This window comes from Trichomycterus rosablanca, chromosome 16 (genome assembly GCF_030014385.1).
Source record: "Trichomycterus rosablanca isolate fTriRos1 chromosome 16, fTriRos1.hap1, whole genome shotgun sequence".
NCBI classification, from domain to species: domain Eukaryota; kingdom Metazoa; phylum Chordata; class Actinopteri; order Siluriformes; family Trichomycteridae; genus Trichomycterus; species Trichomycterus rosablanca.
The window spans coordinates 20,804,982-20,830,587 of record NC_086003.1 but is presented as its reverse complement, the minus strand read 5'-3'; the positions used below and the strand labels follow the sequence as shown (position 1 = coordinate 20,830,587).

The following is a 25,606-nucleotide window of genomic DNA, read 5'->3' as shown; positions in this document are numbered from 1 at the left end:
CTTCGAAAACTGGGCCTCATGGCAGTTTTCCAACAGGATAACGACCCCAAACACAACCTCCAAGATGACAACTGCCTTGCTGAGGAAGCTGAAGGTAAAGGTGATGGACTAAACCCAATTGAGCACCTGTGTCGCATCCTCAAGTGGAAGGTGGAGGAGTTCAAGGTGTCTAACATCCACCAGCTCCGTGATGTCATCATGGAGGAGTGGAAGAGGATTCCAGTAGCAACCTGTGCAGCTCTGGTGAACTCCATGCCCAGGAGGGTTAAGGCAGTGCTGGATAATAATGGTGGTCACACAAAATATTGACACTTTGGGCACAATTTGGACATGTTCACTGTGGGGTGTACTCACTTATGTTGCCAGCTATTTAGACATTAATGGCTGTGTGTTGAGTTATTTTCAGAAGACAGTAAATCTACACTGCTATACAAGCTGTACACTGACTACTCTAACTTATATCTAAGTTTTATTTCTATAGTGTTGTCCCATGAAAAGATATAATAAAATATTTGCAGAAATGTGAGGGGTGTACTCACTTTTGTGATACACTGTATATATATATATATATATATATATATATATATATATATATATATATATATATATGCATTTTAATTGGATGGATTTTGGCTGGTACCAAATAACTGTAAAATCTGGCAACCCTTTTCATCTGTTTATTTGCTGGGGTCTTAAGTGATGAGGCATTAACAGAGTGTAGTGACAGATGGGCTACAGTCAGTAAATGTATATCCATAGAATTCATCTGTATTGTAGATGTAGCTTATAAAATAGTCAATGACTGTGTGTTCCAGCGTGTGTCAATGGCTGTTTACTTAAAGTGGAGAAAAATGTGGATTTCACAATAAATGTTTATAAATGTTACCTGAGAGCCTGTAAGATCATAGTAAGACATAAATAGTACGTTTCTACAATCTCATCTCTGAATGATGAATGAGTCCTTTTGGCAGCTCTTGTTAGGAGTGCTTTTCCTGACACAACCGTCCGGTTTATCCGTGCTTGGGACTGGCACTAAGGGTGCACTGATGTGTCCCCCAATGGCTAGGTTCACTTAACCCCATACTCCTTCTGTATTTGTGAGCCCAGCCTGAGATTCAAACCCCCAGAGCTCAGACACTGTTACCATCTTACCATAACAGCTTAAAAGCTCACTCTGAGACCTCATCACTACTCTGTGATAATTATATTACTGTATTAAAGGTGAAGGTAGGACGTGTTCTTCTCTGTTAAATTAGAATTTTAATAAGTAATCATAGGTGTCAGAGGAATATGTGTGTGCTGTTTTACACTTTGTACTTCAGTTTTATGCAAAAACATTTGTGCGTTTCCATAAACACTCTGCTATTTTGACGTAGTGCATGTTGTAGGGTGGGACAGTATTGTGGTAAGAAGTTATTACTCTGTGCTATGGTGCAGGTGTAGGATGCAGTTTTTTTGTCATACACAGTATAAATGTACACAATACAATAAAATGCTTTGGATGGATACTTTATTGATCCCGAAAGAAGTTAAAGGATTGCTAGCCCAGAGCACTAAGCATCCAACCACTCCTAACTAAAGATTTTGTGATGTGCTGCTATACTCTGTGTGTCTGTAAAACACCACTGTTGTACACCGATCAGCCATAACATTAAAACCACCTCCTTGTTTCTACACTTACTGTCCATTTAATCGGCTTCACTTACCATATAGAAGCACTTTGTAGTTCTACAATTACTGACTGTAGTCCATCTGTTCTTCTGCATGCTTTGTTAGCCCTCTTTCATGCTGTTCTTAAATGGTCAGGACTCTCCCAGGACCACTACAGAGCAGGTATTATTTAGGTGGTGGATGATTCTCAGCACTGCGGGTGATACTGACATGGTGGTGGTGTGTTAGTGTGTGTTGTGCATGTACTATAAATTTGTAAAATTTGTAAAATTTGAAATCACTCTTTCCACATTCACATTTCTGACCTTGTATACTGGGGTCATACTACTGTATTTCTTCACTCTTTGATAGATTGTCGTCTTTCTATCTTTGATTTCCTTGAGAGTTCACACAGACTCAAGGTAATCTAGTTCAGCTCGGGTCTCTGAAAGTCCCGAAATGGCCTCCCGAGTGAAAGGTAGGGGGCCTGTGTGATTGAAAAGCTCTCCCAACCTGACACATTCTCATCCGGCATATGTGATTAGCAGCAACCCGGTCCGCCTTCCTTTTCACAACCTGTCTTGTTCCATCCAGCTGCCTTTCGCCCCCGTCCCTCACCTGTGTCCAACTTTTTTGTTCTGACAGGACGCGCTGTGCTTTTCAAACACCTGATCACCTCTCATCGTTGACAGGCTCATGGGGCTCGGTGTATGCACACAATAACAGAAGGTCTGTTTTTAGCACTAAGGTGCAGGTGTAAAATTCAGGGTACCTTCAAATCGGTCTTTTTCAAATTGTGAAAAATGTAATTAAACAACATTTGTTTTGTAATTTATTGATTTGTATCATTTTGGGGGGGCTAGATAGGGATGAAACTTTGCAAAGTAATAAAACTGACAAGTAATAAAGAACAGCTTACATTAGCGAAGAACTAACACTTTCAGCAGAAGTTATGCTAAATGGAGATTTTAATGTCAATAAAAACAGTAACAAGGCTAAATAACATGCTTATCATAAAGCTTGTTCTTTGCCTTGATATAAAAAGTATATAAATAGTGTGTGTACACCAATCCGCCATAACATTAAAACCACCTCCCTGTTTCTACACTCACTGTCCATTTTATCAGCTCCACTTACCATATAGAAGCACTTTGTAGTTCTACAATTACTGATTGTAGTCCATCTGTTTCTCTGCATGCTTTGTTAGCCCCATTTCATGCTGTTCTTCAATGGTCAGGACTTTCCCAGGACCCCCACAGAGCAGGTATTATTTGGGTGGTGGATCATTCTCAGCACTGCAGTGACACTGACATGGTGGTGGTGTGTTAGTGTGTGTTGTGCTGGTATGAGTGGATCAGACACAGCAGTGCTGATGGAGTTTTTAAACACCTCACTGTCACTGCTGGACTGAGAATAGTCCACCAACCAAAAGTATATCCAGCCAACAGCGCCCCGTGGGCAGCGTCCTGTGACCACTGATGAAGGTCTCGAAGATGACCAACTCAAACAGCAGCAATAGATGAGAGATCGTCTCTGACTTTACGTCTACAAGGTGGACCAGCGGTGAAGGATTAGTAATCAGAAGGTTGCTGGTTCAAGCCTCACCACCACCAAGTTGCCACTGTTGGGCCCCTGAGCAAGGCCCTTAACCATTAATTGCTCAAATTGTATACAAAACATAATTGTAAGTTGCCTTGGATAAAAGCGTCTGCTAAAATGCAGAAAATGTAAATGCATAAAGATGCGACCCATTGGAAGCCGTTGTAGCTTAGGTGCTCAACTAGTAATCAGAAGGTCACTGGTTCAAGCTCCACCACTGCCAGGTTGTCAATGTTGGACCCTTAAACAAAGCCCTTAAAATTCAATTGCTTAGGCTGTATACTGTCACAGTACTGTAAGTCACTTTGGATAAAGGCGTTTGTAACCACGTCATCCTGACGAGGGCTGTGGGGGGTCTGTAAACACTGAGCTCTGTGTATTTGCATCCATGGGCAATTTATAGTTCTGCATTCATGAAATTCTTTAGTAGGCAGGTCCCAGTGCACCCGCTCTATTAAAATGATACTGATGAGACAAAAAGGTTTACAGACAAGACCCGAGCAAATAAACAAATGATTGGCTTGTTAACAGAATAATAGATTTGCTTTGTTGCTCTATTCCCTTTTGCCTTTAACGAGACGTGAACGAGTGGCCCTTGTCCACAAAGTTAATGGGTTCTTTTTTTTTCAGTTAAAACCTTTCCCATGTTCCCAGTGCAAGCAAAAGCAATAGATTCTAGAGGTGAGATAACAAGATACAAACTGATACAGATAAGTGTATGTAACATTTACACTGATCAGCCATAACATTAAAACCACCTCATTGTTTCTACACACACTGTCCATTTGATCAGCTCCACTTACCATATAGGAGCACTTTGTAGTTTTACAATTACTGACTGTAGTTAATCTGTTTCTCTACAAACATTTTTAGCCTGCTTTTACCCTGTTCTTCAATGGTCAGGACCCCCACAGGACCACCACAGAGCAGGTATGATTTAGGTGGTGGATCATTCTCAGCACTGCAGTGACACTGACATGGTGGTGGTGTGTTAGTGTGTGTTGTGCTGGTATGAGTGGATCAGACACAGCAAACTGCTGCTGGAGTTTTTAAATACCATGTCCACTCACTGTCCACTCTATTAGACACTCCTACCTAGTTGATCCACCTTGTAGATGTAAAGTCAGAGACGATCTCTCATCTATTGCTGCTGTTTGAGCTGGTCATCTTCTAGACCTTCATCAGTGGTCACAGGACGCTGCCCACGGGGCGCTGTTGGCTGAATATTTTTTGGGTTGGTGGACTATTCTCATTCCAGCAGGGACAGTGATGTGTTTTAAAACTCCAGCAGCACTGCTATGTCTTATCCACTCATACCAGCACCATGTCAGTGTCACTGCAGTGCTGAGAATGAGCCACCACCCAAATAATACCTGCTCTGTAGTGGTCCTGTGGGGGTCATGACCATTGAAGAACAGAGTGAAAGTGGGCTAACAAAGCATGCAGAGAAACAGATGGACTACAGTTAGTAATTGTAGAACTACAAAGTGCTTCTATGTGATAAGTAGAGCTTATAAAATGGACAGTGAGTGTAGAATAAAGGAGGTGGTTTTAATGTTATGGCTGATCGGTGTAGATGTACCCAATAAAGTTTGAACAGCTGCTTTTATTAATAATTTTAAAATGTGTTATAAACATGGTAGAGATTTTGTCTTTCAAAATGTGACAGCGAGAAGATCCAACTGACTTGGCAGGTAAGATCTCAGTGTGTAAGTGTGTTTACCTAGTTCCCCCCTCTGGTGCTCCCAAACAGAATTGAGAACCAAGAAGGAAAGGATTTGTTCCAGCCCTGAGTTAGCACAACGATTAAAAGGTCTGGTCTGCAAAGGTATGATACTGAGTTATCGTCTCGAACATCTGGAACTTCTGTCAGCTGGCCTGTCAAATTCTTATCTCCATTCTGTTATTGAAATGGGCATGTCTGCACAAGGCGAGGAGACACCACTGGATCTGAGACTCCTCTGTTCCTCTGGATCAGTTTGGATGTAGGTGGGAGTAGACGTCAGGTGATGCAGGTTTGGATTTGACTCACAGACTTTGTTGTCAGGCTCAGTCTGGATGGATGGGTAGGATATGAATAGATATATAAATCATCCTCACACTGCCAGGAGGAATGAAGATGATTTGTCTGTGAGATTCTAGCCACCTAAACCGCTGGCCTAGAAAGTCGTTTTTTTTTTACTTTTATTTCAAGCGAACCACATTTTGTCCATGATTTTCACCTCGACACAGGCAACACAAACAATGCATCAAATTGAAACACAAAATTAAATATACTTAATTAATAATAATTGTGGCAATCTGGTCCCACTGTGGTTTACACGATGTAACATAAAGCCTCCTTTGTTTTGTGTTTGTGCCTGGTAAAAATTTTTCATTTATTTATTATTATTTTTCTCTGCAACTTCTTTTTACCGGCTATTGAGCCATCCAAGGGTTGCGACCCAGGGTTTGACAAGCCCTGGCCTAGGGGTGGAGTGGTGCCAATGTGTTATTTTTTCCGTTTTTTTTCCATTTTAATTAAATTAACACAAAAAGACATTTAGGCTGCTGAGTGGTACAGTGGGAAAGTGCTTGTCCTGTCTCCTGGATCTCAGTACAGGGGACCTGGGTTTGACCTTTACTTTTAGTCACTGTCTGTAAGGAGTTTCGGATGTTCTTGCTGATTCTGAATAGGTTACCTCCAGGTATTACTTTTTCCTGCCGCCTTCGAAAAACATGCAGATCGGTCGCTCATGTTGATTGGCTGCTCTGAGTTGTCCACTGGTGCAAGTGAGCTGGTGAATTGGTGGGAACATTGATGCTCTGTGATGGACTAAATTCCTGTTATCAGGTGGTGGAGGGTTTTATGAATCATGTATTTAAAGGGAGATATTTACTCTGACCATAAAAGGTTTGGCAATGACCATGACTTTTTTAACATAAATCATTTTATTTGTTTGTTTGCCTGTCTGTCAGCATGTATAATTACTCATTTATTTATTTTAATTGTTTTATTTATTTATTTATTTTTGTCGGGTAGCCACAGCATACCCAACAGTTGTCAATAATACATAGACATTAGTATATGTAAAGATTAGGCTCATGGAAAAGAAGCTCATGCTGGCCCACAGGCAGCAGGTTAAGAACCCCTAAATGATTTGGACTTGGCTTCCGAACCACCACTGAGTTCAACCCGGCTGGGTACCTACATAGACATGATTGGCTGTGTCTGATGGGAAGGATGGTTGAAGGGTTTTCTCATTACTGCTTCAATTCCGGCCTCAGAGATGGTGTCCCTGCACAGAAAGGGTAAATAATAGACAGAAATAACACATTTATCTGAGGAGGCATGTTAGGTATGACCCTTCCCGGTCAGAGTATGGATCTGCAGCTGTGAGGGTACAGCAAGGTAGATGGATATGACTAAATTGGGAGGAATAAAATAGAACCTAGTGAATTGTTCTGGAAGAGAAAAAAAACCTCCATCCCCTTTTAAATGACCAGTGGGATTTTTGAGTCTTTTTGAACATCTGCACGCCTGTGTAGCTTACAGATGTATGGATTGCAGCGGTTGTGAAGAGGCCATTTGAAGCGATTTGCTGGAGGCATCCTCTCCGACTTTTTGAGGACTGTGATAAAGTGGGGCTCAGTGCTTTAGCAGTAGCATCTGCCCTCTGACAGCCATGACAAATCAGCGGCGGGATAGTTTGGTGAAAAGCAGACGAGAGCAAGGTAGCCTCACCATCCATCACCTGAACATACACACAGCACCCAGGTACACAAACCACACACAAACACACACACAGGCTCTTAAATGGCTCTTTCAGTGGCACAGTGGCGCTGGTCTTGCCACTCTATACGTCTCAGTGATGGAGACTGACATCGCCCTTGAGCGGGACTCAGACTCCCCCCGTCTCGCCTCCCCGCTCTCAGACAGCCCGGGAAGTCGGAGAGACTTTGCAGTGTTGCGCGAGATAAGACTGCAGCATGTTGTGTCTGTGCGATGGCAGTGCGATGTTCAAGTTTCAAACAAATCAATGCTGAAAATGAGATGGAAAGGAGGAAGGATTGTATCGGTCGTTACATCTGGATGACAGCTGGCGTCTGGGGTTTTGAGACAGCTCCCAAATTTCCTAGCAGCTAGAGGAACTAAGCCGCACACCTGATATAAGGCATCAAACACCAAGAGACTCTTTTTTGTTTTTTAACAAATAGACTATTACCAAAAGTAAATGGGGGAAGTGGCTTCAAGATCTTGTAGAACGCCTTCTCAGAAGAACAAACACCAACCATGGCTTTGAAATGTGATGTTTAACATCCTTATGGTCATGTGTCCACATATTTTTGACCATATACAGGGGTTGGACAAAATAACTGAAACACCTGGTTTTAGACCACAATAATTTATTAGTATGGTGTAGGGCCTCCTTTTGCGGCCAATACAGCGTCAATTCGTCTTGGAAATGACATATACAAGTCCTGCACAGTGGTCAGAGGGATTTTAAGCCATTCTTCTTGCAGGATAGTGGCCAGGTCACTACGTGATGCTGGTGGAGGAAAACGTTTCCTGACTCGCTTCTCCAAAACACCCCAAAGTGGCTCAATAATATTTAGATCTGGTGACTGTGCAGGCCATGGGAGATGTTCAACTTCACTTTCATGTTCATTAAACCAATCTTTCACCAGTCTTGCTGTGTGTATTGGTGCATTGTCATCCTGATACACGGCACCGCCATTGGATGCACATGGTCCTCCAGAATGGTTCGGTAGTCCTTGGCAGTGACGCGCCCATCTAGCACAAGTATTGGGCCAAGGGAATGCCATGATATGGCAGCCCAAACCATCACTGATCCACCCCCATGCTTCACTCTGGGCATGCAACAGTCTGGGTGGTACGCTTCTTTGGGGCTTCTCCACACCGTAACTCTCCCGGATGTGGGGAAAACAGTAAAGGTGGACTCATCAGAGAACAATACATGTTTCACATTGTCCACAGCCCAAGATTTGCGCTCCTTGCACCATTGAAACCGACGTTTGGCATTGGCACGAGTGACCAAAGGTTTGGCTATAGCAGCCCGGCCGTGTATATTGACCCTGTGGAGCTCCCGACGGACAGTTCTGGTGGAAACAGGAGAGTTGAGGTGCACATTTAATTCTGCCGTGATTTGGGCAGCCGTGGTTTTATGTTTTTTGGATACAATCCGGGTTAGCACCCGAACATCCCTTTCAGACAGCTTCCTCTTGCGTCCACAGTTAATCCTGTTGGATGTGGTTTGTCCTTATTGGTGGTATGCTAACATTACCCTGGATACTGTGGCTCTTGATACATCACAAAGACTTGCTGTCTTGGTCACAGATGGGCCAGCAAGACGTGCACCAACAATTTGTCCTCTTTTGAACTCTGGTATGTCACCCATAATGTTGTGTGCATTGCAATATTTTGCAAAACTGTGCTCTTACCCTGCTAATTGAACCTTCACACTCTGCTCTTACTGGTGCAATGTGCAATTAATGAAGATTGGCCACCAGACTGGTCCAATTTAGCCATGAAAACTAAAATGACAGGTGTTTCAGTTATTTTGTCCAACCCCTGTAGTTCACAGGCTAAAGTTCGACTGGCCTCTGGTCCATCTGTGTGCAGACGCTGACACATCCCTCCCATGTCTGCATGAATTTCCTCTGGACAGCCCAGTGACCACCTACCTCCCAAATAATCAATATGACCACAAGTAAATTGATGAGGGTTTCCAACTTTATGGCAACAGTTTGGGAAGGCCCTTTCCTGTTCTTGTTCCAACATTGTGCCAGCATTGACCTCAACTTCATTCAACACATTTGGCATGAATTGGAACGTCCATCGCGAGTCAGGCCTTCTCATCTTACATGTTCTATTTACATTTACATTTGTGGCATTTAGCAGATGGGGCCTTGCTCAGGGGCCCAACAGGGCGATGGTGGGGCTTGAACCAGCAACCTCATGATTACTATTCCAGTACCTTTACTATTACCAAAAGTAAATGGGGAAATAGGGGAAGTGAATGGGGACTCCAAGATCTTGTAGAACGCCTTCTCAGAGGAACAAAGACCAACCATGGCTTTGAACATGCTTATGGTCATGTGTCCACATATTTATGACCATATAGTGCACATGCTAAAGTTTGACTGGCTACTTCAGTTGGGTGTGTGATAAGGGCGAGTCCCGTTCTGCACTGGTTCTCTATCCAGGATCCAGGGGTGTGTTTCTGCCTTGCACCTAGAGTTTCCAGGTGGCACCTTCTCCACCATGACCCTAACCAGAATAATGCTCTTAGTAACAAATGCTCTTAGTAACAAATAAACTATTTCCAAAAATATGTGGACACCTGTTTCAACTTAGTGCCAACAGTTTTGGGAAAGGGATTTTTCTTGTTCTACCATGATTGTGTCCAAAGCGAGGTCCATAAAGGTGGTCCCCGGTAGGCAGGGGCAGCTGATGATGTAATCACCGTCTAAGTCCTGCGTCTAAATAAATGTTTGATGTCAGGTTGAGTCCTCTCTACTTTGCCAGCTGCCTAGGTAGGCAGTAGGCAGCAAGGCAGCTTGCTAGATTTTTGACAGACTCATGGCTTAATGAGCTTGGCCTGATTGAAGTCAAGTGGTCTTCACAGAGCCCTGACCTTAACCTTGATAGGATCAAGCACTTTCAAGATGCATTGGAATGCTGATTGTGAGTCGGGCCCTCTGATCCAACATTGGTGCTCTTTTGGCGGAACCAGTGGAACCACATTCTCAAACCTTTGTGAAAGTCCAACTCCATGTGGATATCCATGGTTGGTTAATAGAATGTCCAGCAGGCTCATGATTAGGTGTCCACATTTTTTTGGCAACATAGTGAATCTGACTAAGTTCTGAAATCTTCAAGACTGTTGTGGGAAGGGGGGTTTGCAGCTGTGCGCTACTCATTGTATTGATGATGTTTGCACCACTTATCCATCTTACTCCATCATATTTGATTTTCTGCGTGGTTTCAGAACGAAGCCTGACCGCGTAGGCGCAGGATCGGCAGCACAGCTGTCATTCAAAGCAGACGGCAAGCACAAAGCAAAGCACAGGCTGTCGCCGAACAAGTGAAAAATGGCGCCCGTCGTTAACTAAATCATCCCTGACATGTTTCTACACCCCAACAGGTGCATCGTCGGCGTACGCACACGACCACTGCACTCATTATGTGGTCATGACACCCAAGGGATTTTGCAGGATGAGACAATGCGTTCAACATTAGTGTTCAGTGTGATTCCCAAGTCTGACACATCTCCTCTGGACACTCCAGTGTCCTCCAGCCTCCCAAATAATCCATATGACCAGAAGTAAATTGATGAAGCTTCCAACTTTGTGTTTGGGAAAGATCCTTTCCTGTTCCACTGTGGGGTTTGATGATGGTTTGACGAGATTAGTGTAGAGCAACTCCAGTAGCCTGCACAGAGCCTCGAACTCAGTTTGGCCACAGAGTGTACAGTGACCGGCCACTGTGTTTTTGTGTGCGTGGGTGTGTGATAAGGGTGAGTCCCATTCTGGACTGGTTCCCTTTCCAGGATTTAGGGGTGTTTTCCTGCCTTGCGCCCAGGGTTTCCAGATGGCATCATTTCCAATGTAGATAGATAGGTGGACGGACGGACGGATAGACAGATGGACAGATAGATAGATATACACACAGATAGATAGATGGATGGATAGATAGACACAGACACATAAACAGGCAGGCAGACAGACAAACAGAGATAGATTAGACAGACAGACAGACAGACAGACAGACAGACATATAGATAGATGGATGGATAGATAGACAGGCAGACACAAACAGATAGACAGACACACACACACAGATGGCAAGATAGACAAATGGATAGCCAGATAGATAGAGACGGATAGATAAAAATACACACAGATAGACAGATGGATGGATGGATAGACAGACAGACAGACATGGATAGATACAGACAGACAAACACAGATGAGAAGACAGATAGACAGACAGATAGACAGACATGGATAGACAGACAGACACACAGACAGACACACAGACACATAGATGGATGGATAGACAGACAGACAGACAGACAGACAGAGATTTATCTTAAAGAAAATTATTGGCTTCCATACACGTTATGATAATCAAGATACGGATATACAGTATATTTAGATGTAGTTTTGGATGGTTTTGGATGGTTTAGGATGGTCGGTGACTGTGACCCTGACCAGGATAATGCTCTTAGTAAAAATAAATGACTGAATTATTTTAGGTTAACAGATTAAAGAGTCAAACAGAAATAATCTTGAACCTGAGAGCCAGAGATGAGAATAATTCCTGGCACCGAGCCGGGACCGAGCGCCACCGTCCGTTTGCCAATTTCCGTCAGAGCCATGTGGGGTGAGAAGGGGAGGCGGGGTAGCACATGCTGTCACGTTTCCATGCCAACAGGTCTGCAGATCTAATTAGCTGAAATGTTCCGGACTTTGGTTAATTATGATTGAACCCCCCCACCCCCACCCCACCCCCACCCCTCGCCGTCTCCGCGGCGGCGTTCTGCATTAAGAGTCTGGGTGCGTACGCTGACACGCGCCTCCGCTGCTGGAACAGGTGGTCTTATCTCTGCTTTTTCCAGCGCCTGACATCTACGGATTCACGAGAGCGTGACGTGGTGGGCAGCAAATGCCAGGCACGGCGTCCGCCTCTTTGTCTGCTGCCATCGAGCTGCCGATGACCCGCTGGGCCACGGCGCCCCCTGCCAGCGCCCGGTGTGAGACTGCGTCGCTGCTTTCTTTTTTGTGTGTCTTTGCTCCTGCTGAAGCACAGCTGGAGTCGCTTCGTCCTGCGGGACACAATCGCCCTAATGTGGGTTTGACATCCCGCCACCTCGTGCGTTCGTTTTTCTGCCAGGGTCGTCTGGTACTGTGTGAGGGCTTTTCTGTTTACTTTGTAGTACATAGGGAAAGTATTTATAGCGGATGTTTGTCTGTTATTTATTTATTTGAATGCTCTGGCTTGGCTGGCCTCTGCGCTGGCAGTGCACAGTGCGCGGTTTACAGCGAGCCGGCGTTATTGATCCTGTGTGTCAGCATGAATGGAGTTTAATTACCTGGGCTGCTTTGTCTAACCCCGTTTCTCCTAACTGCCCTCGCGGGGAGGTGTACGTTAGTGTAGGAGGGTGTACGCGCGCTGATGTCGGCCCGTCTGAAAAACGACCGTTTCCGAGCGGTGGGTGGGGGGCCGTAAAATGAAAACATAATCTGCGGAGCTGTTCCCTGCAGAATCGTCTAAGCTGTTTGTAATATAAAAAGAGATGTAGGAAGAAGATTTGGGGGATTACTGCTGGCACCATGCGGTGCGCTGATGCTAATTTAGCAACGTTAGCCTAGCAGTGTATAAGCCAATGTACATACAGCCTGGTGTTCGAAGTGCCTCGTATCATCATATTTTGGTCTTATCATTAAGCCAGCGAGCTCTGCTCAGAATACATACATTCATTATGTGTGTTATACCACCTCTTTATCCTGGTAGGGGTCACGGTGGGTCTGATTCATTGGGTCATAGGTAGGAAACGCTCAGGACATGTTGCCAGTCGATCACACACTCGCACTGTTTAGTAGCTCTAATTAACCTGACTGCATGTCTTTAGACTTGTGAGAGGAAACCAGGGCATCTAGAGGAAACCCAGACACAGGGAGAACATGCACACTCCACACAGAAAGGACCCAGGAATCAAACCTAGGCCTTTCTTGCTGTGAGGCAACAGCGCTATATATATATATATACAGTGTATCACAAAAGTGAGTACACCCCTCACATTTCTGCAGATATTTAAGTATATCTTTTCATGGGACAACACTGACAAAATGACACTTTGACACAATGAAAAGTAGTCTGTGTGCAGCTTATATAACAGTGTAAATTTATTCTTCCCTCAAAATAACTCAATATACAGCCATTAATGTCTAAACCACCGGCAACAAAAGTGAGTACACCCCTTAGTGAAAGTTCCTGAAGTGTCAATATTTTGTGTGGCCGCCATTATTTCCCAGAACTGCCTTAACTCTCCTGGGCATGGAGTTTACCAGAGCTTCACAGGTTGCCACTGGAATGCTTTTCCACTCCTCCATGACGACATCACGGAGCTGGCGGATATTCGAGACTTTGCGCTCCTCCACCTTCCGCTTGAGGATGCCCCAAAGATGTTCTATTGGGTTTAGGTCTGGAGACATGCTTGGCCAGTCCATCACCTTTACCCTCAGCCTCTTCAATAAAGCAGTGGTCGTCTTAAAGGTGTGTTTGGGGTCATTATCATGCTGGAACACTGCCCTGCGACCCAGTTTCCGGAGGGATGGGATCATGCTCTGCTTCAGTATTTCACAGTACATATTGGAGTTCATGAGTCCCTCAATGAAATGTAACTCCCCAACACCTGCTGCACTCATGCAGCCCCAGACCATGGCATTCCCACCACCATGCTTGACTGTAGGCATGACACACTTATCTTTGTACTCCTCACCTGATTGCCGCCACACATGCTTGAGACCATCTGAACCAAACAAATTAATCTTGGTCTCATCAGACCATAGGACATGGTTCCAGTAATCCATGTCCTTTGTTGACATGTCTTCAGCAAACTGTTTGCGGGCTTTCTTGTGTAGAGACTTCAGAAGAGGCTTCCTTCTGGGGTGACAGCCATGCAGACCAATTTGATGTAGTGTGCGGCGTATGGTCTGAGCACTGACAGGCTGACCCCCCACCTTTTCAATCTCTGCAGCAATGCTGACAGCACTCCTGCGCCTATCTTTCAAAGACAGCAGTTGGATGTGACGCTTAGCACGTGCACTCAGCTTCTTTGGACGACCAACGCGAGGTCTGTTCTGAGTGGACCCTGCTCTTTTAAAACGCTGGATGATCTTGGCCACTGTGCTGCAGCTCAGTTTCAGGGTGTTGGCAATCTTCTTGTAGCCTTGGCCACCTTCATGTAGCACAACAATTCGTCTTTTAAGATCCTCAGAGAGTTCTTTGCCATGAGGTGCCATGTTGGAACTTTCAGTGACCAGTATGAGAGAGTGTGAGAGCTGTACTACTAAATTGAACACACCTGCTCCCTATGCACACCTGAGACGTAGTAACACTAACGAGTCACATGACATTTTGGAGGGAAAATGACAAGCAGTGCTCAATTTGGACATTTAGGGGTGTAGTCTCTTAGGGGTGTACTCACTTTTGTTGCCTGTGGTTTAGACATTAATGGCTGTATATTGAGTTATTTTGAGGGAAGAATAAATGTACACTGTTATATAAGCTGCACACAGACTACTTTTCATTGTGTCAAAGTGTCATTTTGTCAGTGTTTTCCCATGAAAAGATATACTTAAATATCTGCAGAAATGTGAGGGGTGTACTCACTTTTGTGATACACTGTATATATATATCCAGTACCCTCTTCTTCCGCAGTCATGCCGTTGTCTTGTTGAAAAATGCATGGACGTCCCTGGAAAAGACGACGTCTTGAAGGCAGCATATGTTGCCCTAAGATCTCAATGTGATGTTCTGCCATCACAGAAGTGTAAATTACCTTTGCCAAGGGTACTGACACAGCCCCGTACCATTACAGACCCTGGATTCCTCTGACCACAACACACGTTTCCACTGTGTGATGGTCCATCCTAGATGCCTCCGAGCCCAGAGAAGTCGATGCCGCTTCTGGACATGGTTAACATAAGGCTTCTTGTTTGCACAGTAAAGTTTTAAGTGGCATTTGTGCATGTAACTCTGTATTGTAGAGCTCGACAAAGGTTTGCCAGAGTAATCCCTCACCCATGTGGTTATATCAGCTATTGATGATGATGGCGGTTCTTGATGCAGTGCCGTCTGAGGGATGGAAGATCACGGGCGTTCAGCTTAAGCTTTCACCCTCTGCCTTTGCGCACTGAAATTCCTCCCGATTCCTTGAATGGTTTAATGATATTATGCACTGTAGAGGGAGAAATATGTAAATCCCTTCCAATCTTTCTTTGAGGTTCATTGTTTTTAAACATTTCAATCATTTTCTCACACATTTGTTGACAAACTGGAGATCCTCTGATCATCTTTGCTCACCAAAGATTCAGCCTTTCCTGGATGCTGCTTTTGTACCAAACCATGATTACAATCACCTGTTGACATCACCTGTTTGGAATCACATCATTATTTAGTTTTTTTCACCTCATTACTAGCCCTAAATTGCCCCCGTCCCAACTTTTTGTAGAATGTGTTGCAGGCATGAAATGCAGGAATAGATGTTTATTAACAAATGATATGAAATTTAGCAGATAAAGCATGAAATATCTCATATCTGCAATCAAATAAAAGTCAAAGTAAATGTAGGGAACACTGCATTTTTATTTTATTTGCATTTTCCATACTGTCCCAACTTTTTCTGATTTGGGGTTGTAAAATCAATGCCTGATCATAATGCTATTCCAAAATTATATAAAAAATCATGCCAAGTAGCAACAGTTTTTCACTTTTCTAAGCTAAACATATTTATTATTTCTGTCATTTAATAAGGAGAATAAATGCATTGGCATTTTCCCTGGTATAGCTGTATACACAAAACAGTACTATTACCTATAGCTAGTGAAGGCCAAACCACTTTACTTTAAAGATCACAGTGATGCATAACCATTCAGGAGCTTGTTATAAAACGCAGTGTGCTATAAAAAAAACTCTATATAAAGATTTCAGTTTAAAAGGTATTAAACAATATTGTGTAATATTTTCTGTAATGGGGCAGGTCGTGCCTAGCCACCGAGGTGCCAGGAGTACCCACGTACCTGCTGTACCTGCTGCAAGATTTGAAAAATGAAAGCAGGAACATTTTCAAAATGTTTAACAATGGACAAAAGTATTGGGACACCACTTCTAATTATTAAAATCAATTCTTGTCTTTTAGTCACAGCAATTACTAACAGGTGTAATAAATTTGTTATATAATGGAAATCCTCTTCTTTCTTGTAGAAAGTGGTCATCAGTAGGCTGCCGGTTCAAGCCCCACCATTGCTAAGTTGCCTTTGTTGGGCCCTTAAGCAAGGCTCTTTACTGTTAACTGCTTGAACTGTGTTCACTCACAATTGTAAGTCGCTTTGAATAAAAGCGTCTGCTAAATGCCTCACAGCAAGAAGGTTCTGGGTTCGATCCCCAGGTGGGGCTGTCCGGGTCCTTTCTGTGTGGAGTTTGCATGTTCTCCCTGTGTCTGCGTCTGCTCCGGTTTTCTCCCACAGTCCAAAAACATGCAAGTGAGGTAAATTGGAGACACTGAATTGTCCAAGACTGTGTTCTGTATAACCTTGAACTGATGAACCTTGTGTGAAGAGTAACTACCGTTCCTGTCATGAATGTAACCAAAATGTAAAACAAGCTCAGCTAAAGAAGATTCCTATTGGTTAATACATGACCACACCCATTTAATTTCCCTTTAATATAGCATAATATTATATAATATTATTATATAGTAATAGTTCAGTGGTAGCTCAGTGGTTAAGGTACTAGACTAGTATTGAGAAGGTTGCTGGTTTAAGCCCAACCACCACCAAGTTGCCACTGTTGGGCCCCTCTTAACCCTAAATTGCTCATAGATATTCAGGGTCGCGTTGGGTCCAATTCAGTGGTTGAAGGGTATGAAACACGCTGGACACGTTGCCAGTCCCGATTTAGAGCACTCAATTTTTGTCTTCCACTGCTGAGAGATACCAGATTGCATCAGAGGAGAGCACATCGCTGTACACGCCTCTTCCGACAGGTGCACAGCCCTCCTCTTCCCGCCCCTGCATTCTGCACAGGTGTCTCTTCCGCCAATCAGGGTCCTTACACAGCGTATGAAGACCCACCCACCCACACGTAGTCCAGCCCCCACCCTGCAGATACGGTGGCCAATTAGTATCTGCTGCAGGCACTGCCAATTATGCCCACCAGCCGACCGATGGCAACACCGAGTTTCGAACCGAGGAGTTCAGAAACTCGGTGCTGGAGTGCTAGTGGAATATCCCGCTGTGCCACCTGGGCGCAGACTTTAGTATCTCTAATTATCCTGACTGCATGTCTATGAACTGTGGGAGGAAACCCAGAGGGAACCCACGCAGACTCAAGGAGAACCAGAAGGACCCGGACCGCACTACCCGGGAATCAAACCCAGGACCTTCCTGCTGTGTGGCTACAGTGCTACCCACTGAGCCACCAAGCCACCGTGCCACCCTACTTTAGATAAAAGCATCTGCTAAATGCCGTAAATGTCAGCGTCAAGAGTGTCAAGATGAATTCCAAAGAATGCCCCCCCTGTGAGCACCCAAGGTCTCGAATTAGGAATATGTTACTGGCGGTCTGTGAAACATCTACGCAGTTTTCAGATTAATCAGGCCGACGCTGTATAAATGCACATTACTCTCATACTTTTGTTTTGCTGAGCTTTACCACTTTGAAAAATAATTATTTCATCTAAATTGCCATATTAACAATAACGACTCTTAGTCAAGCTGTGTTACATTTCTCATCAGCGGAGAAAACAACACATTAGCATGGCAGTTCGTGTCTTTTATCAAGGCGAAAAATCTTGACTGCAAGCCCAATTGGCTGAGCTTCCATGTGTCTCCCTGTGAGCTGATTGGATGCCCCGGAAAAGTGAAAGTTTTTCCTTTTTTTAATCTTGGCCCATTTATCTCTGGAAGCCATATTGTCCTAGCCACACCCAATTAGCTCACAGTTTGAGTGAAGGAGCCTTGTTTTACTGACTGCTGCTTCGGCCACACGTGCAGAAATCCCTCAACACAGCCATGCATGAAAATGAGACAAGGGGGAGGCGTAGCGCCATCAATGAGCTCTTATCCTGCGCCTCTATTCTTCAAACAGCACCCACGTTCTCAAGCCCGACAACAAATTAAAGACAGAAGATTGATAGCTACAGCCATCTGACATCATTAGGAAGGTTATTATGCCAGTTTATAGATGAACATGTGATGTTTTTTTTAAGTTGTCTGAGTGGGAACAGTTGTCGGGTGGGGCGGGAGTCTAATATGCTAGCTTACCATCTGGCTCAGAATCTCAGTGGTGCCATCAGCAGGTAGACATGGTTAGCTGATGTAGTAAGTGTGTAAAGGTTGGTTGTGGTCAAATTTAATTGCAGCTGCAACCACAACTCCTACTGTACCTACACTCACTGTCAATTTTATCAGCTGTACTTACCATATAGAAGCACTTTGTAGTTCTACAATTACTGACTGTAGTCTGTCTTTCTCTGCATGCTTTGTTAGTCCCCTTTCATGCTGTTCTTCAATGGTCAGGAGCACCAGAGCAGGTATTATTTAGTATTATTTAGGTGGTGGATCATTCTCAGCACTGCAGTGACACTGACATGGTGGTGGTGTGTTAATGTGTGTTGTGCTGGTATGAGTGGATCAGACACAGCAGCACTGCTGGAGTTTTTAAATACCGTGTCCACTCACTGTCCACTCTGTAAACTCCTACCTAGTTGGTCCACCTTGTAGATGTAAAGTCAGAGACGATCGCTCATCTATTGCCGCTGTTTGAGTTGGTCATCTTCTAGACCTTCATCAGTGGTCACAGGACGCTGCCCACGGGGTGCTGTTGGCTGGATATTTTTGGTTGGTGGAGTATTCTCAGTCCAGCAGTGACAGTGAGGTGTTAAAAGCTCCAGCAGCATTGCTGTGTCCACTCATACCAGCACAACACACACTAACACACCACCACCATGTCGGTATCACTGCAGTGCTGAGAATGATCCACCACCCAAATAATAAATACCTGCTCTGTCATGGTCCTGTGGGGGTCCTGACCATTGAAGAACAGCATGAAAGGGGGCTAACAAAGCATGTAGAGAAACAGATGGACTACAGTCAGTAATTGTAGAACTACAAAGTGCTTCTATATGGTAAGTGGAGCTGATAAAATGGACAGTGTGTATAAAAAACAAGGAGGTGGTTTTAATGTTATGGCTGATCAGTGTATATTTATATACACAACTAAGCCACTTGGGTGCTAGTGCAGTAAGGAGCCGTGTCATCTCTCCTTCCCAATTTCCGTCAGGAGGATCAAGATAAGCCAGACTTGTGGCTTGAACAGGGTACAGAACAGGGTACAGAACAGGGTACAGAACAGTTTGCCTTGCCAGTGTTTAGCTTCGTATGCAAGCAGCTTTGTTTTAAATTGAATGCGAGCAGTTATGGGAAGCCGTTAAAGAGAGCGGTGAGGTGGCATGTGGTTGATTGATATCAGCATTTGGAATCAGATGCAGAGGTCTGATGCCAGGAAGGAGTTGCAGTAGTGCAGCTTCAAAATGACAAACGACTGGACGTGAATCTGATAGAGAGGAATGGCAGAATCTTTCTGACGCTGACGATAGTTTGGATAACACCAAGGTTTCATACATATTTTAGATGGTCAGATCTAGGAATCATTAAAAAAGATGACTAGAGCTTAGTGTGAAGACCCTATATTAGCAATAAATGAAATAATCAACTATAATCAAGGTGCTTGTTTATGGCATCAAAATAGGGCCTAAAGTATTGAGAACCAAAAAGCAGATTTTAGAGATGTCCAATTGCCCGATTGCGCCATGCTTCCTCTCCACAAATGCCGATCCCTGCTCTGATTGAGGAGAACGAAGCTAACCCACGCCCCCTCCGACACGTGGGCAGCAGCCGTATGCAACTTATCACCTACACTTTGACGAGTGCAGTGCAGCTCAGCGTTGTGTACGGAGACACACACCCTGATCTCATCTCTGTGCAGGTGCCATCAATCAGCCAGCAGAGGTTGTAATTGCACCAGTCATGGGAGAGAGACCCCAGCTGGCTTAGTCCCGCCCGACTGGTTCCTCTTGAGGGTTCTTCCTGTCATTTTAAGCAAGTTTTTCCTTGCCATTGTCACCCTCTGCTTGCTCAACAGAGGTTTTTGGTCTGTCGGTCCTGGATTCTGCAAAGTTGCATTGAGACAAATAAACTTGACTTGACTATGACTTTAAATGCAGATGTTTGAAAGGAGGTTGCCCTGACGTGACTTAAGTAAATCACCCTGATTTCTTCTCCAGGTGTCCTTAGAGGTGAGAACATGCAGGTTATTTCCATAATCTTGTTTAGGTGCTGCTGCCAATGAATTTACATTTTGCAGATAGACAAGTACCTTTCCTCTGGAATCTATTCTGATCATAATAGATGTAGCCTGATAACCTTATGCAATCATACATTGGCACAGTGGCTCACCGGTTTATTTATTCATTGTCTGTTTTACCACCTGTTTAAAAATAGGAAAGGTAGGAAACACCCCAGACAGGTTGCCAGTACATCACAGTGCATACACACACACACACACACAGTCACACTTGTGGCATTTTTAGTATCTTCAATTAACCTGACTGCATGTCTTTGGACTATGGAGGAAACCCACACTCCACAGAAAGGACCCTGGGGAATCAAACTGATGCCATTCTTGATGTGAGATGACAGCATAAATAAGTTAACACTTATAAAATTATTATTTTATTATTATTATTATTATTATTATTATTTTATTATTATTATTATTGTATTGTTATTATTATTGTTATTTTATTATTATTGTTATTATTATTTTATTATTATTATTATTATTATTACTACTATTATCTGCACTAATCAGCCACTGCAAATGGCTTTCTAAGGTAAAATAATATATATAATGAATAAAATATTAATTAAATTAATTAATTAATTATTTATTTAATTATTATGAAATTATTAATTTAAATTATAATAATAATAATAGCAGCTTCAGACGTGGAAAATCAATTGAGGCTTTTTTGACAACAATCAGTGCCTAGCCATACAAACACTCTTTTAACCTTTATGGGCACAAATCCCCACAGAAGTCATAAGAGTGGCTGTTGATACAGCTAAAAAGATCACATACAGGTCCCTCTATTTTAATACCATTTGTTTTTGAAATTGTACAACAACCTCATGATTAGATGTTCAAATACTTTTGGCCACATAGTGTACAACAATGCTTTTTGAAACAGATCAATTACATAATTTGGGTGGCTCGGTGGGTAGCACTGTCACCTCACAGCAAGAAGGTCCTGGGTTTGATTCCCAGGTGAAGCGGTTGGGGTCCTTTCTGTGTGGAGTTTACATGTTCTTCCTGTGTCTGTGTGGGTTTCCTCCAGGAGCTCCGGTTTCCTCTCACAGTCCAAAACGTGCAAGTGAGGTGAATTGGAGATACTAAATTGTCCATGACTTAGTCTGACATTAAAAACTTGAACTGATGAATCTTGTGTAACCAGTATTTACCTGTCCTGTCATGAATGTAACCAAAGTGTGTAAAACATGAAGTTAAAATCCTAATAAATAATAATAATTACATAATTACTAACGGTATTTATGTACCAGCGGTGTATCAAGAACCCCTGCACCACCAGACTGGAAGCTCTTTCAATCATCCAGTCTCATGGAGCTTTTTAGCCCCACTTTTAAACACATGCAGATGTTATTCAGACCTGTACCATGAGGATTCTTTAACAGCACCGTTTCCTCTTCTGTGCCCTTAAGTCATTATCGATTTGTCTTGCCTGTCCAACGCTTTTCATCTGACTACAGCATCACTGATGGGTTCAGCAGTCGCAGTACGCACTAATCAGTTTTTGCATCCTCTCTTAATTAAAGCCCTGATTTTTCTCCTGGTGTAAACACTTTTCCTGTACGAACAGCAAGACTTGTGGTGCTGATGGCTGCCAGCGTGTAGGCAGGTGTAATTGGAATTCTCCTGTGAGGCAGGAGCCGGAAATGAATGTGACAGGATCAGAGGGATCTGATATTTTGCAGCGAGCTCAATTAGAACCCGCTCCCACGGGGAGGCTACTGATCCAGAGAGGTAAAGGGACATTTCATTAATAGAGAACCTTTTTCATCCCACCGTAGGACTGGCAAAGGACACACGCACAGGATGTCCAGAAAAAAGCTGGGGTGTAAATTTAAAGTAAAGGGTATTAAAAAAAGTATCACTACCAGCTGCTCTTAGCTCTTCCATGTTCTCAAATGAGGTTCAAGGGTGACAGGGCCTTTTCTGTAGCTGCCCCAAGACTCTGGAATAGTCTTCCACTTTTCATAAAGGAGTCCCACACAATAGATGCCTTGGTGCGTATGTATATTATTATGTATATATTATTTTGTATGTATGTTATGTTTTTGTATGTATGATTTGTTAAATGTTGCATAGTTCAGTGGTATTTATACCTAATTTTAATCTACAGCACTTTGGTTGACACATGTTGTCTTTTAAATGTGCTATAGAAATAAAGGTGACTAGACTTGACTACAGTTTATCCATGAATATGGCTAAACATGCAGATTCTATATAAAGCAAATTACCATCGGAGTCACAAGTCAGTGTTAAATTTGGAAATAAACGAGATTTCTTAACGCCCATTAGAAAGCTTCTAATTTGGAGATGTTTGGTTAACCCTCCTCCCACCTGTCTGAACCCTGAAATAAAGCATGATGGTAATATTCAAATCTGGCAGAAAAGAGGTGAGTGGAGCCTGTCAGGGCAGAGCGTTGTCTTTGTTCTGTGTTTTGTTAAGCATGTGCGGTGAGAGAGAGAGACTGGTTCACTTCTTTGTTAAATTGCATAATAAACCTTTCCATCAGCTTTATCTGTCAGAACACTGGTTTTGTTTCCGATGGTGATGGTAGAAGAAAAGGATGGGTTCAGTTTGAGCAGTGTTATGCTGGTGTAATGCCTAGGTCAACACGATTCTCTGATGCTCTGAATTTTTTTTTTAGTTTTGACTGAAAGCAGGCGACACTAATGTATTTGTTTGACGCTTCACTGACCAGCTGGATTTGCATGCTGAACTTTGCATGTTAGTCACACTGCTGATAGATTTTTTACTTTGGATGTTCGGACTCGAGCAACATCTGCAAACGCTGGGGGAGGGGGAGGTTGAGTAGTGATTTTTGTTTAAAATTTCCCTTCATGAGCCAAAGTCCCATCAATCTTAAAACCTCTGTGGCTGCCTTAGGCTCTGTAAATGGGTCATTCCTGGGATTGGACCTTAAACTTTTTGAAAAATGAAACACTGTTTTAATTTGTTTTTCATGTTTTATTATAAAAAGGACATGTTATACTTTTCCAAACTCATATTGGTCAAGCTCAATTACACATGCACCTCATTTACACTGTGACGTCCACCCTGTTAAGTATTACGTTGTAACAGGGTGGACCATAACAGGGTGGACATTCTGACATAAAATTAGCCATTAGTTAGCAAGTGAGCAAAACCATGCTAGCATAAAAGTGAATTCGGACAAAGAATTCCCTGCTTTTTAGTATGATTATTTTTAAAATTATCAAATCATGTTGCTTTTTCTCATATATCCCATAACAGGGTGGACATGTTATGGTTTACGCTATAAGACTTTTAGGATAAAATGTGGGAAAAAAAACAACATTAAAATGAGGATTTTAATAAGCCACTCATCTTCCACAGTTGTTTTCCTTCTAAAAAGATCATGTGAACTCCAGGAAATGATGTCAGTATGTTAAACAGCTCTACATTTTAAGAGACAGTAGGAAGAGATAACAGGGTGGACAGCAACTTGAGAGACGTGTGAAAAACCCTTATAATCAGCAATAAAATGAAACTCATAAAGAAAAAAAAATCCAAGGTTTAGAGCAGGGGTGGGGAACCTCTGGCCCGTGGACCTTATACGGCCCCCCGCTCAATCAAATGTGGCCCGCCATGTATTTCCTAGACTTTATTGTCTGGGCTTTACACAATTAATCATCATAATCATCTGTTCCGCATAATCCATTTCAGGGTCGCGGTAGCAACAAGGCAAGCAAAGCAACCCAGGCGTCTCTGTCCCTGCAATTAACGATGACGTGTATATCAAATGAACCAATTAGCTGCGTCTTTCTGGCATTGAGGTCTGTTCAAGTTTGTAAAAATGTCGAAGTGCAGGAAAGTTGATGATGAATGTCTTTCAAGAAAAATGGACAACGGATTTCTTTTTTGTTGAAGGGAAAGGAAAGCCAGTATGTTTAATTTGTGTTAATGGCGAGTTTATAAAGGAGTGCATGGTTTCTGCCGCTAAAATATTAGCTCCAGAAAAGTTACAACTGTTTCAGAACATCAGCCTTTCCCGCCGGACAGTGTCTGACCGTATTGGTGATATGGCAGAGGATATTAAAAACTCTCGGAAAGATTCTATAACGGATTTCGAGTTTCGGTCGCTGGCTTTAGACGAGACGACAGACATAACAAATACGAGCCAGTTGGCAATTTTTGTACATAGAATTATAGCGGATTTTTAGACGAGAGAGGATTTACTTTCATTGGAGGGCATGCACGACAACCAGAAGTGAGGACATTTTTGAAAAGCTAATAATAACAGTGCCCTCCTATGGTTTATCTCTTAACAAACTAAGTGGAACCATCAGCATCATGTATTTTTATAAAGCCTATATTATCTGGCCGTATGTTGCATCATTGTAGTCTGTGGCCCGTGACCAGATATGTTATTATTAATCTGGCCCTCAGTGGGTAAAAGGTTCCCACCCTTGGTTTAGAGGGACTTAAGCAAACCTTTTAAACAGCATTGAAAGACTGAGATATTTTCATGATTAAACCTCATATATCCATCACTAAATCAGAATGTACAGTACTGGGGACATGGGAAAACCTCTGGTTTAATGGTAAATTGTATTGTTTAAAATCTTATTTAATAAATACAATGATCAGTACTGGGGACACAAAAGGCACCGAATTGTAGGAATTACCCAAATATGAGAAAAAACTAACATGGGTTGGGAGGCAGTATTTTTGCACAAGTTCACTGTAAAATTCATAAGTACAGTGTATATATGAGGGGAAAATTTAATAGCTCCCTTTACATTTGTTAATTTTTGTATCCTTTTAGTTTTTTAGTTTTTTTTTACATCCTAACACAAGTAAAAGAAAGCAGATGGCATCTCTTAAAACAATGCAGATTTGTGAAAATGCAAATTGTCCAACAGTTAAAGACCAAAGTTTCTATCGTCTCCATACGCTACCATATGATACCACTGGTGTTGTATGGATGATAAAACATTTACATTATTCAAGCTCTATTACATAACTGTAGAAAATAGTGTAGTTCTTTCATATACTTTTCATGCCCTGACCCGTCGGCATGGACTCCACCAGACCCCTGAAGGTGTGCTGTGGTATCTGGCACCAAGATGTCAGCAGCAGATTCTTGAACTCCTGTAAGTTGTGAGGTGGGGCCTCCATGGATCGGACTTGTTTGTCCAGCACATCCCACAGGTGCTCGATTGAATTGAGATCTGGGGAAT

The 25,606-nt window shown here is 42.9% G+C and overlaps 1 protein-coding gene across 1 annotated transcript in view; it reads left to right on the top strand.

Moving 5' to 3' along the window:
• tenm2b (teneurin transmembrane protein 2b) overlaps positions 1–25,606 on the top strand; it is a 431,647-nt gene that overhangs the window by 193,403 nt on the left and 212,638 nt on the right. The gene's annotated exons all lie outside the window — the stretch shown is intronic.